General features: G+C 40.1%; 1 protein-coding gene across 2 annotated transcripts in view; it reads right to left on the bottom strand.

Annotated features, from left to right (window-relative positions):
- Positions 1-1,467: 1,467 nt before the first annotated feature.
- The window catches only part of SCAF8 (SR-related CTD associated factor 8), a 156,685-nt gene continuing 145,118 nt past the window's right edge, over positions 1,468-13,034 (bottom strand). For both annotated transcript variants that reach the window (XR_005595412.1, XM_039528211.1), the window contains one exon: positions 1,468-2,554. The gene's annotated coding sequence lies outside the window, so the exon portion shown is untranslated. The remainder of the gene's footprint in view (positions 2,555-13,034) is intronic.

Genomic DNA, 13,034 nt, shown 5'->3' on the forward strand with positions numbered 1-13,034 from the left:
GTTAGGACGAGTTATAGCCCAGGTGCCTGAGTGGCTGAAAGGCTGCTGGTGTTAGGGAGCTGACACCCAGCTACCACAAGAAAGACTCCCTCATGAGGGCAGTACGGGGCAACAAGGTAAGTCACAGTCCTGGGTGGTCCAAGAACCATCACAGCTATGCCAATATATGGCACTTTTATACTGGTATCACTGCACACAGTGATACCAATATCAAAATCTGGTAACAATGCAAATAGAAAGAGCAAGATCTTTTAACAGCAGAATACTTTTTTCTTACATTCAAAGAGTCACAGCTACTGTAGCTGCAGCAGTAAATTTAAGGGGGGGGGGCGGGTGTCGGATTAATTTCCACAGATTGAATTTCTTTTTGGATCTTTATCTCTCCTCGTGACATCATTAAATGGGTAAATTTTATTACTTATGAAATAAATGCAAAAAGCCAGCCTTAATGCAACGTGAAGGTTGAGACACCAGGCACTTGAAAGTCAGAGAGGCTGCGTCTCCCTTACACTGCACCAAGTAGACACTCACACTAGTGCAAAGTGAATGCAGTAGGGGTGTTAAACACTACCATTCTGGTGTGAATGACTACACAAGGAAAAAACAAAAGAGGAGCAGATCCAGGAGATCCCAAAGGTTGAAACTGCTCTGTCAACATGAACTGGGCCAAACCTGAGTGAGTTATGCTGTGACCTGGCATTTGGCCCCTCCATTTCTACCATAACCGCCCCCACAGAAAGTCTGACATGTAGTTTCTGGTTGGGAAATCAATGGAGACTGGATTTTTATGCTAGTCAAATGTTTCAGTAGAAACAAGGCTCTTTGCTTTAAAGGGCCTGATTCTCTAAGGCTTTGGGCCTGCACAGTCACTTAGAGCAAAGCAAAGTGGATGTAACATGCTACTAACCTGATCTGGAAACATTTTACACCACTTTGCTCTTATTTGGCTCTCGGGCTAGTGATGACACAAGGGGAAATCACATATGTTCCTCTCATGTGCTCTCTCAATCACTCTTTTTAGAAAAGCCCAATTAGCATTAACCATGGTTCCAACCATGTACAGATAATGACAGGTCCCCTGGAACTCTTGAGCTGTCTCACTGAGAACAATCTCAATCTTTCTGCTTGGGAGTACTGAATTGTATGGAGATAGGCCTGCTAGGAGCAGGGTCACTCTTCATGAAACAGGTGCTAAGGCCCAGATCCTCCAAGGTATTTAGGGACCTAATTCCCCATACTTTGGAGGATCTAGGCCTAATTGCCTCGTTTCAGTTTATGTAACGAAGTGGTTCTTAAAATACATGATATTATTTCTAATATCAACATCCACAGTAAAAGTAAGCCACCAAAATGTGTTACTTGTGCTCCTGGGCATTGAGCTGTGTATGTGTGATGGGAGGCCAATATATCCAAAGAGGATATATTGGAAGTTTTTAAGGACATAGAGAAAATGATCAGAAACAGAACTTTGAATTTAGATCTTTATTATACAGGTCCATAGCTGTGGTCACCATGCAGTTACACCATAATGAGAATGATCTTGCCAAACGGTTCTCACTAATCAAATTTCAAGAGACCACAGAATACAGCATTCCAAATAACTGGCACTTTAATTTTGATAGAGCAAAAATAAATAGAGGAATGACAAAATGTCCTTTTCACATACAGTGGGGCATATACATGTTTCTTCTTTTCTTTAGCTAGTTAGCAGACTAAATCAACATGTCTGACCCTAAATGCAGACCTTTCATTTGAGGGCTTAGAGAGGGCAAGTGTACCCCTTCCCTTTGATTATGAGACAGAAAGCACTTTTCTGGTAAGTGCATACATCAAAAATGAGTACAATGTAATTTTGTGTTTCATTACCACTTCTTGCCCTTTTTCCAACCCCTTTGGACACTAAAAGGAAATGACAGGACAGGTCTAGTCAAATATTGGCCCTGGAACTTTCCCATTCTAATTTTCATGGAACTTTGACAATTTAAAAGTTCATCACAAACCTAAGTATGTTCAGGAATCCAACATATCTGGAGTATAGTCACCAGTCAAGAGCTGCACAAAGACTGCACATGTAGTGTTAAGTAAAAGTGGTTACTTCTAAAAAAAACTTGTCTTTAAATTTGCAGATCAAAGCAAATCAAGTCTCATACCCTGAAGGATCTTCTTGTAACCTGTCCTTCGATTCCTATTCTACAAACGGAGTTAGTTACAATTTACAGTCCAATGTGATCTTCTGGTCCTGCAGAAGAGCCTGTCTCTTCATCTGAGGAGTTCATCCTCAAAAGCATAAATAACGTCTAGAAACTCATAGAGTTTATGGTTTTAATTTATAAAATTAAACCTGCTCCAGACAGGTAATACTGGTATACAAATTTGCCATCCCTGGGTTCTATCATAAACAGTGTGCTGGTGCACAACATGTAATGCTGGGTTCCTTCTAACACTTCAGAAACAAGATCCGATGTGATGCACATTAGAACATTGAAGCACTTCTCATTTAACTCTGCAGGGCCCGGGACATGGTAAGCTGCCAGAACTTCCTCCATCATCTTGCCTGTTGACAAAAGGAACAATAACTAGTCATCACTGGTCATTGGAGTGTTTCCAATTAAAAAAAAAACACACCCTGAAAAAGAGAGACGATGTCACTCAATAGCGGCTGTTTCATAAATATCAGGGATCTGCGATGCAGTTTTCAATCTCTCTCTCTTATCCTTAGCATACTAATAAAGAAGAAATGTATTCTATACTGTATATTTCCTAAAGCACTACCCAGGGCTGAATCCAATAGCAACTCTTCTTTTTTTCTGTTCTCTTATTTTGTTCAACAAATTATAATATTTAAAAAATACTTATAAAATGTTCTTTAGGTAAAGAACAACTGTTATTTTTACAGTGAATTCACTGCTGGTGAAAGGCTGGATTGACAATGCTGTAATTTTTCTTAGGTCACTCTTTTTATTAAAGATACAGTTTAAATAGTTTATACAGGGTTCATAATCATAAACAGATGTTTTAATAAATGACTAATCAGCTATTCTAGATTTTGAAGAGTCCAGCCGGTCAAGAAACTCATAATCACCTCTAAAACATACTACTCAGGTCTGTAACATACTGACTGATTACCCTTTATAAACGTACTCCTACTATAAAGTGTGACCCTTTCTTTTTATGCACAGAATAGGTGTAAAAATCCCCCACCCTGCCAATGAGCTTCTGCTCTATAATAGAAGGGCAACCTATGCCAGTGAAGGGGGTAGATCAGTCTCCATCTCCACTCAGTTATTGGCCTCCATTGAGAATGCTAGCCAGGGGGTTACCGTGACAACGGTGACAGTTTGTGCTGGGATCCTAACCGAGCCCACCTACTTATTTCACAAAGGCCATTACAGAAGTCATCAGAAGGTAATGACTCTCAGTCATTATTGACCTGGGCAAGATTAGAAAAAGGACAACTTCTTAAAGATATTTCATATACAGCAGTTATGCAATGAAGTTACAGAACTGATATCTGTTGTTTTTCTGAACACTCCTGTAACGTCACAGCAGCTATCCAAATGGCCTTTGATTGATTGAATTATTGCCTTTATCGCTTTCACCTAATACGTCTTTACTAGAGTGATATAAGAGCAATTCAAATGTTTTTGCCGTACTGTTTTGTTTAAATTAAGTCGTTAATATCTATAAGTTCCTTTTCAAATATTTTTGAAAAGTAAAGCATCACAGATGAGACATGTTTTGTAGGACCACATGAATTTGCCATAATTCAAGCAGGTTTACAATTTTATAACTACTTTTATGATGCATGCAAGGTGCTGCATAATTTGCACAATGCTATTAATCTGGGCTAAATGTACATCTATCCATTGCCTCCTAAAACAGAGTATATTGTTCAATACAGACCTCCACTGAAAAAAACCCCCAAAACCAAAATAAAAAGAAAAGAAAAGAAATGGTACTACCATAAATCAGTTACATAAATCATTGAAAAACATAGCTCTACATAATTTCCCACTATTATTATAAGTGTGATTTATTATTTGCATTGCACCAGTCTCCACTCATGAATCAGGCCTCCATTGTGAAAGCACTGAAATGTGACTGCTAAAAGCCAACAGAGTCTACTAAACATCTCCTTTCAATGAAATCTGTGGTAGTAGACTGTGGTATTCTGGGACAGTCTCACAAACAACACAGACACAGATCAATCTTCCTGCCTAATTCAGATTACTTAAAAGATCTTTGTCCAACATTTAATCCTGTGATATATTGTTTTTGTGTTATTTGAGCAGGTCACAAAAGTGGAATAATTCCACAGAACTCCTGTGTCTTTTCTTGAGCTGGAGATGTCGCTGCACAATATACTGACAATGATATATAATATTGTAGTCACTGTGCTTTGGATCTGGGAGAACTGGAGGCCAGTGGAAACTGCAGTACAAAACCAGGGGACATTGTCAACCTTCAGTTAACCAGGAGTTTCATTTAATTTGGTAAGTAGGGGTTGTACTGCACTAAATTCACAGCGAGAAGAAATTTGTGATGTACAGCATTACACAGATGTTACAGCATGAGGAGTACATAAACGTCTTGCTTTCTTCAGTGAAAATCCTAACAATAAGGAACTAGGAAAGAAACATCAGTTGTTTTCAACTACATGGTCTCTCAGCAATTATAAAAAGGGCAGGATGACAGGGGCTGAGTAAAATTCTATTTTGTGGGCAAACAGTTCATTATAGACCATAAGTAGAGCAAGGACTCTCCGCTAGGAATCCACATGTGGAAAGGGCAGGATGGGAGAACTGAATGAAGAATTGTCTTACACATCATCATTCCTGGCATCCTGTGAAAACTCAGCAGGAAAGTTAACCCAGCCTGGGACAGTCAGCAACCTATATTAAATTTCTTGAGAGCCCTCATCAAACTGAGGAACATTGCCCATTAAGGAAGGTTCCCAGGGCTTCTTAAATCAGAATGGCCCAGCAATACAGGAAAGTCAAAAGGGGCCCTTGAACTGGTGCAAAGGCAAAGACCTTGTTTCCAGACTGTACTTTACCTCAAATGGATTCCTGAGATGCAAAACAGTTCATGTGTAAGCCAAAACATTGTGGCCAAATTCCAATTTGGGTAAGTATGTCATGCTTACATAAGCACTCTTGATACTTTCACTTCTTGTTCCAGAACTGCTGCATAGTATTAAAACACCTGTCACATTTCCCCCCAGAGATAGCCTGCATTTCTGTGGTGGCTGATGCTATGTACAAAACTCAGTTATGCAGTTCTAACTAATGCATGCAAATCTCTCCTGAAGCTCTTGGACTATTTGCAAGGTTGCCATCCCAGTCATATTCAAGAGCAAGTTTCTAGGACTCAACAAATAAAGGCAAAATAAAGTAAATGTATATACTGGAATGTGACATCAACATTTTGATTAAAAAATCCAACATAATACAAAAGTCTGAAGTAACAAACTGTAGACATTAACTCCAAACGCATTTCTCCTGATGTTGCAACAGTAGTAATCATCTTAATGCTTATAAGTATTTTAGCCCATTGACTGACTTAAAATATACATCCAGTGAAAGTTCATGTGGCATCCACCACACTACTGACAATGAAATTTCCTGAACTATTTCGTTCCTAGAAGTCCAAAGCTCTAACTGCTGCTGTAATTGCTGACGCATTTTACATGAGTGCGTCACATTATGGAACCACCTGATGTCACACTAAGAGGTATTTCTGGGAATCAACCAGGATAATGCATGGAACTTTGTGTGACGTTCCATTTTAATGTATAATTTGTAGTCACCAAGAAGTTTAAAAATGCTGACAATCTATTAGCTCACTAAGCCTATGAGCCTTGTGTTTTTGGGGATGGTGGGGGGAATCGTATTTGTGAGTAGCGAAGTCTGGGGTTTAGATCTCTGAAACATTTGTGTTCCACTCTGCTTCTCTTTTAAAATTCTGATATTTAAAGTATTATGAAAGATTGCTATCCAAACATGAAATAGAAGTTATGGCATGTGCGATACAGCATGGCCAGAGGGCAGCAGGAGAGTGTTACAAGGGAGCCTTATTCCCTGTAAGGGGAAGAAAGTTTGCTATAGATTAACTAGAGCACCTGAAACCAATTAGAGCGCCTGCAGTCAGTCACATGATAAAAACCCCTGCTTCAATCAGACAGGGTGGGAGTTGGAGCAGAGAAAAGTTTGGAGGAGTGCTGCGGTGGGCTAAGAAGTCCAAGACCCTAGGTAAGGGGCACCTGGCTTGTGCAGAGGGAGGGCAGGAAGCCTCCCACAAGCTGAAGGGCAGGAGAGGGAAGTAGCCCAGGGGAAGGAATCATCAGTTCAAGTGGTTCACCACTATCCTCAGGGCTCCTGGGCTCGGACCTGGAGTAGAGGGTGGGCCCAGGTCCCTCCCTCTCCACTCCCCTCCTCAAAGACACTAGTGGGGCAATTAATATTCCAATTCAGGGGCAAGAAATGGTGCCCTGAACCCCCCCCAAAGAAGAGAAAGCGTGAGACCCATCATAATAGTGCCAGCAATTTGCCACACATGCCATTAAGTAAATTCACATCTTAAAGGGAAGCTGCAGTGTAATATGAAATTCTAATCACAACACTTAATAACAAAGGACTGTAAAATTGCTATGCATTTTTTAAATATCTAAAATACCTTATCAGAGAATATTTAAAAAACAAACAAGAAGCTGCCAATTAGAATTGAGTGAGACTGATCAAAATTGAGAAAATTCAAGACCCATTAAAAGCTACTGAAAATCAGAGTTTCAAAGTTGTTATAAGGAACAGTATGTGCTACATTTAAAAAATTCCTTTGTTTAACTTGAAGTGTTTTTCTCCTCTTAAATATGGCTCTGCAAGTGGCATTGCAGAGGAGGGGTCTATGTCTATTGTTTCTTAACAATATTGAATTCAAATGTTCTTAATTTACATGCAGAAGGATTTTCTAATTGCTAGTCCTGCAAACTCAGCCTGGGATTGCAGAGTCAAGGTGGCCTTTTTCCTTCTTGTGCGTCTTCAACCATAATAAGGAGTCTGGCTCTGAAACTCAAACTACACCTATGTAAGCTCATTAGGCCAAATTCAGCCCTCAGTTATGTGGCGGACAGTGTTGCCAACCCTGTGATTTTATCACAAGTCTCACAAGGTATTTGTTTTTTTTTATGTAAAGTCCTATCTCCTGGCAACAAGCGCTTATATGAGAATCTGAGTTTCCATTTTTAAAAAAAGTAAATTTCTAGTCCTCAAAGTGCCAAAAAAGCTAGAAAATATGACTTGAGTGCAACCTAAAGACTCAACAATGAAAGGCAAATTAAAAACTCCAAAAGTATTATTTAAAAAAATCTCATGATTTTTAAGTCAGTCTCATGATGTTGGGGGCCAAGATGATTGATCATTGGGGGGGTGGAAACACCCAGCAGTGATAGTGCTGAGCACTGCTATGAGGCAGACCAGAGTTCATCTGTTTGTCTTGTTCTCTTGCTACCTGGGCTAAGAGGGATATAAAGGCAGCACACTTAATCACCAGGGGAAAGAATACTTCGTGTCACTTAACAGAAATTCTTCCAGACAATTCTTCCTCTGAAGATGTCAGATTTTAGCCAATCATCAGGATGAACACATGTGCATTGTCTGCAAGTATGTTGTTCTGCTTAACAGCTTTGTCAGTGTTTCCTTCCTCTCCCAGTCTTTACCTGCTCATTGGAGTCTGGTTTCTCTTCATCTATTTGATTCCCTCCGCTTCCCCAGCTTTCCCATTTGATTTGATTCCCACCAGCAAGAGAGGCCAATTAGCCTTAAGGCACACCTGCTAGAGAGCTAAGGGGCATAATAGTGATTGAGAATGAAGCTCATCTGGACAGGAACAGGTGGGGCTTCTAAAAGCCTAGGAGTTGAGGTGAGTCTGCAGTCACACTCCCTCATACAAGGGGGAGAGTAGAAACCTCAGAAAGGCAGGGTGGGAAGCAGTCCTGGAAGGGAGCAGTAAGGTCTGAAATGGAAAGTGGTTTGAGGGTCCCTGGATTGGAACCTGGAGTACAGGGTGAGCCCAAGTTCCCTTACCAGCCACTGTGGGAGTGGTGCAGTCAGCACAGTGGATATGGAGACTGCTTGAGACTTTGTGGGATGAGACCCTGGTAGAGGAGGGTGATTGTGTCTGGAGAAGAGAAGACTGAGAGGGGACAACAGTTTTCAAGTACATAAAAGGTTGTTACAAGAAGCAGGGAGAAAAATTATTCTAGTTAACCTCTGAGGATAGGACAAGAAGCAAGGGGCTTAAGTTGCAGCAAGGGAGGTTTAGATTGGACATTAGGCAAAACTTCCTACTGTCAGGGTAGTTAACCACTAGAAGAAATTGTCTAGGGAGGTTGCGGAATCTCTGTCTAACCTGCTCTTAAAAGCCTCCAATGATAAACACCTGTCAGAGATGGTCTAGATAATACTTAGTCCTGCCTTGAGTGCAGGGGACTGGACTAGAAGACCTCCTGAGGTCCCTTCCAGTCCTACACATGTATGATTCTATGGTGACTTGGCTGGAGAGCTAAGCCATGAATGAGAGGCATGGTGGGCCCTGACCAGCAAGAGAGGGGCTACAGAGCAAGTGACTGAGGCAATGGGCTGAGTGTCTGCTGGATGGGGGATGGACAGTGGTGACCTAATTACTCAGATGAGCCACGAGGAGGCGCTGCTGAGTGGTGAGTAGCATGCACTCTGTTACACCATTCAGCAGTGGAAATTCATTTCCTGTGGCTGCAGTGCAGAAATTGCCTCCCTGGTGGCCTACCTGTGCAGAAATAGTCATGAAAATTGAACTTTACACCCTACAGATTTTCTATAAGATAATTTAAATTCTTCACAGATGAAAGTCTGGATTGAGAACTGATTATTCAAGAGAAACAGCTTTGATTAAAGTCTTTAATTGGCTTAATTTAGATATATTTTAAGATCTGTCATGAGCCCATGAAAGCTTATGCTCAAATAAATTTGTTAGTCTCTAAGGTGCCACAAGTACTCCTGTTCTTTTTGCGGATACAGACTAACACGGCTGCTACTCTGAAACCTTTGATTTGTTTGTGACCTTTGAGGCTATTGATCAGGAAACCAATTGTTTAACTTCTGATTTAGTCTTTCAGGCCTGGCAATGAAAAATGTTTTTGGCATTTTTCCACAGTTCATTTCAGGTTTACCCAGTACTTTATTTCAAGTTTATGATTTTGATGTGGGAAGTGCCTGAGTCCCATTCTGGAACCTTTAGAGATTTTTGTTTCTACAGTAAACCCGTCCAGAGTTTAATAAACAGAGGATAATCTCTATGCAGATTATCTTTGTATCCTGAGCTCCATTTTTCCGGACAACCTGCTGACTTTTCCACACTCTGAAGAAACTGTTGGTTTAGCTAGACCTGAACTAAAGGCCTCATTTCATTTGTTGCAAAATGCAAAGGTTCAATTAATGCATGTAAAATTTCCTGGGATGGTTCTTATGGGAAGACAAGGTGTTCCAAGCAGTTTTTGCTATACTTTTACACCTGTTGACGACAAGGTCATCAGATGTTCTAGCCTAGAGTTCCATAGTGACAGCCTGTTAGACTTACAGTGATAACTACAATAACCACAGAAAATCACTGGTTTAAATTCATTCCTAAAAGATTTTAGGCATGTTTTAAGAGTGAAAAATAATCTGTTATCCCTCCTAATAATAGGTTCTGTATTAATAAAAAAATATGACACAGGTTTCTGTTTCTCATTCTGCCACACATTTTCTATGTAACTTTTGGTAGGTTATTTAAATTCAATTAATCAGTTACTCCTTCTAGAAAATAAACTCTGGCACATCACTCCATGGCCAAGGAATCATTTTGGTGGGGAAGACAAGAGGAGCCATTGTCTTAACATATTCTTGACTCATATTTCTCTTTTGAAATATAGACCAGGCCAGTTAGGAGGTCAGCATCAAATGTAATCTCCACCAGCATTTTTTCTCCATTGGTTACACCAACAGAGAACTGGACCTAGTTTTCATTAATGGCAAGCTCTTATCTTTTTTTTAAAGATAGCTGCCCTTGAATAAACCAACATCAAAATCTACTGAAATTTCAAATTATGTGATGTAATATTTTTGTTAGGAAGACAGAGGGCTAAAAAGAAGCATTAGACACTTGCAACACAGCACTTGCCAATGCTCCAAGGGACTCCCATTGACATCAGTGGGAACAAGATTTGGCTTCAAACTATCCAGCACAAAAATCTTTAACAACTTTGCTTAATTACAATCTATCTTCTTCAAAAGTAGCTGGCACGGGAGTTTTCAAAGAGATTTAACATTAGGGAAAGTTGAAATAGATAGTAACAAGTATCATTTGAGCTAGAGGGAGTGGAAGAAATATTAGACAATAGTCAACATTTAAAATCAGATTTACATGTCAATAACACACAACTCAGAAACAGTCTGAAGATTTTACCTCACACACTAACAGAAATATTCTCATTTCCCTTCTGAGTGAAAATAGTCACTTGCAGTATTCCAGGCCAAGAGGTACTGAAATAGGGTTTTATAATAGAAGTTGGCTGAAACCTTAACTATGAAAAGTCTTCTACACTTCAAATATAATCATATTTTACGTAATAGGCTCTTACGTAAATTAAGCTGTCATGGGATAAAAGGAAAGGTCCTTTCATGGATTGAGAACTGGTTAAAGGACAGGGAACAAAGGGTAGGAATTAATGGTAAATTCTCAGAATGGAGAGGGGTAACTAGTGGTGTTCCCCAAGGGTCAGTCCTAGGACCAATCCTATTCAATTTATTCATAAATGATCTGGAGAAAGGGGTAAACAGTGAGGTGGCAAAGTTTGCAGATGATACTAAACTGCTCAAGATAGTTAAGACCAAAGCAGATTGTGAAGAACTTCAAAAAGATCTCACAAAACTAAGTGATTGGGCAACAAAATGGCAAATGAAATTTAATGTGGATAAATGTAAAGTAATGCACATTGGAAAAAATAACCCCAACTATACATACAACATGATGGGGGCTAATTTAACTACAACGAGTCAGGAAAAAGATCTTGGAGTTATCGTGGATAGTTCTCTGAAGATGTCCACGCAGTGTGCAGAGGTGGTCAAAAAAGCAAACAGGATGTTAGGAATCATTAAAAAGGGGATAGAGAATAAGACTGAGAATATATTATTGTCCTTATATAAATCCATGGTACGCCCACATCTCGAATACTGTGTACAGATGTGATCTCCTCGCCTCAAAAAAGATATTCTAGCACTAGAAAAGGTTCAGAAAAGAGCAACTAAAATGATTAGGGGTTTAGAGAGGGTCCCATATGAGGAAAGATTAAAGAGGCTAGGACTCTTCAGTTTGGAAAAGAGAAGACTAAGGGGGGACATGATAGAGGTGTATAAAATCATGAGTGATGTTGAGAAAGTGGATAAGGAAAAGTTATTTACTTATTCCCATAATACAAGAACTAGGGGTCACCAAATGAAATTAATAGGCAGCAGGTTTAAAACAAATAAAAGGAAGTTCTTCTTCACGCAGCGCACAGTCAACTTGTGGAACTCCTTACCTGAGGAGGTTGTGAAGGCTAGGACTATAACAATGTTTAAAAGGGGACTGGACAAATTCATGGTGGCTAAGTCCATAAATGGCTATTAGCCAGGATGGGTAAGAATGGTGTCCCTAGCCTCTGTTCGTCAGAGGATGGAGATGGATGGCAGGAGAGAGATCACTTGATCATTGCCTGTTAGGTTCACTCCCTCAGGGGCACCTGGCATTGGCCACTGTCGGTAGACAGATACTGGGCTAGATGGACCTTTGGTCTGACCCGGTATGGCCTTTCTTATGTTCTTAAACAAAGAGATTAAAGAAAGGATGATCATTTGTGAGATTGCTAAGAAGAAAAGATGGCTTTCTGAGAATGAGCTCTGACCATCATTTGCTTGAGAGATGCCTCTTAAAGAGAGGCATTGGCAATTTCCACCAACAGCAGAACAAAAGTCTCTCCTCCATAACATTTTTCTAAGTTTAAAGAAAATGTGTCTAGTTGACATCCATTGAGAGAGATCTCAAATAATCATTATGGGACTATTTTTAACAAAGGTTTAAAAAAAGTAGAGATGATCCTAAACAATGAAGTTCAGAATGAGATCCACCCTTTTCTAAAGTCATAGAGACTGTAGAAACAGGGTTTCTTTAGTTTGGCCCATTATAGAGATATGGGCTTACTATGAAATTTGGTTCTAAATCTAAGTTTAAACCTTGATCTGAATGCCATCTAAGTTGTACTTTGGGCCTATCTCTACAAAAAAAAGTTCTAATAATCTTTTCCCTGATGCCAAGCTCCACCCCTCCCCCCACCCGATGCTCTATGTGTATTCAGAAACATATCTGTTAATTTCAAAAGTAAGTTTTAATGCTTCTTACTTCCATTAGAACTGCAGAGCCAACACAAGTAAGGCCTGGTCTACACTTGGGGGGGGGGGGAGGGGGGGATCGATCTAAGTTATGCAACTTCAGCTACGTGAATAACATAGCTGAAGTCGACATACTTAGACCTTCTCACCGCGGTGTCTTCACTGCGGTGAGTCGACTGCTACCACTCCCCCATCGACTCTGCCTGTGCCTCTCACGGTGGCGGAGTACAGGAATTGATGGGAGAGCGCTCGGGGGGTCAATTTATCGTGTCTAGACTAGACGCAATAAATCGACCACCGCTGGATCGATGGCTGCCCACCGATCCAGCAGGTAGTGTAGACATACCCTAGGATTGAATGAACTGACCCAGGGAAAACAGTGCAACTGCACTGTTGTCAAAGTATCATGATTAAAAGACAATGGGGTATAAGTGAACCTCTATTGCTTATGATGCTAGGGAAAGGACCTAGCTTGTCTCTCTGAGTCCAGGATGCAAGGATATCAGTTAGAAAAAATGTTCTTTATTAGTTGCAAACTGAACATCTGTGATATGGAAATTAGTGAGCTACAATAAATATGGAGCTCACAATATC

This window comes from Mauremys reevesii, linkage group 3 (assembly GCF_016161935.1).
Source record: "Mauremys reevesii isolate NIE-2019 linkage group 3, ASM1616193v1, whole genome shotgun sequence".
In the NCBI taxonomy this organism is placed as follows: Eukaryota; Metazoa; Chordata; order Testudines; family Geoemydidae; genus Mauremys; species Mauremys reevesii.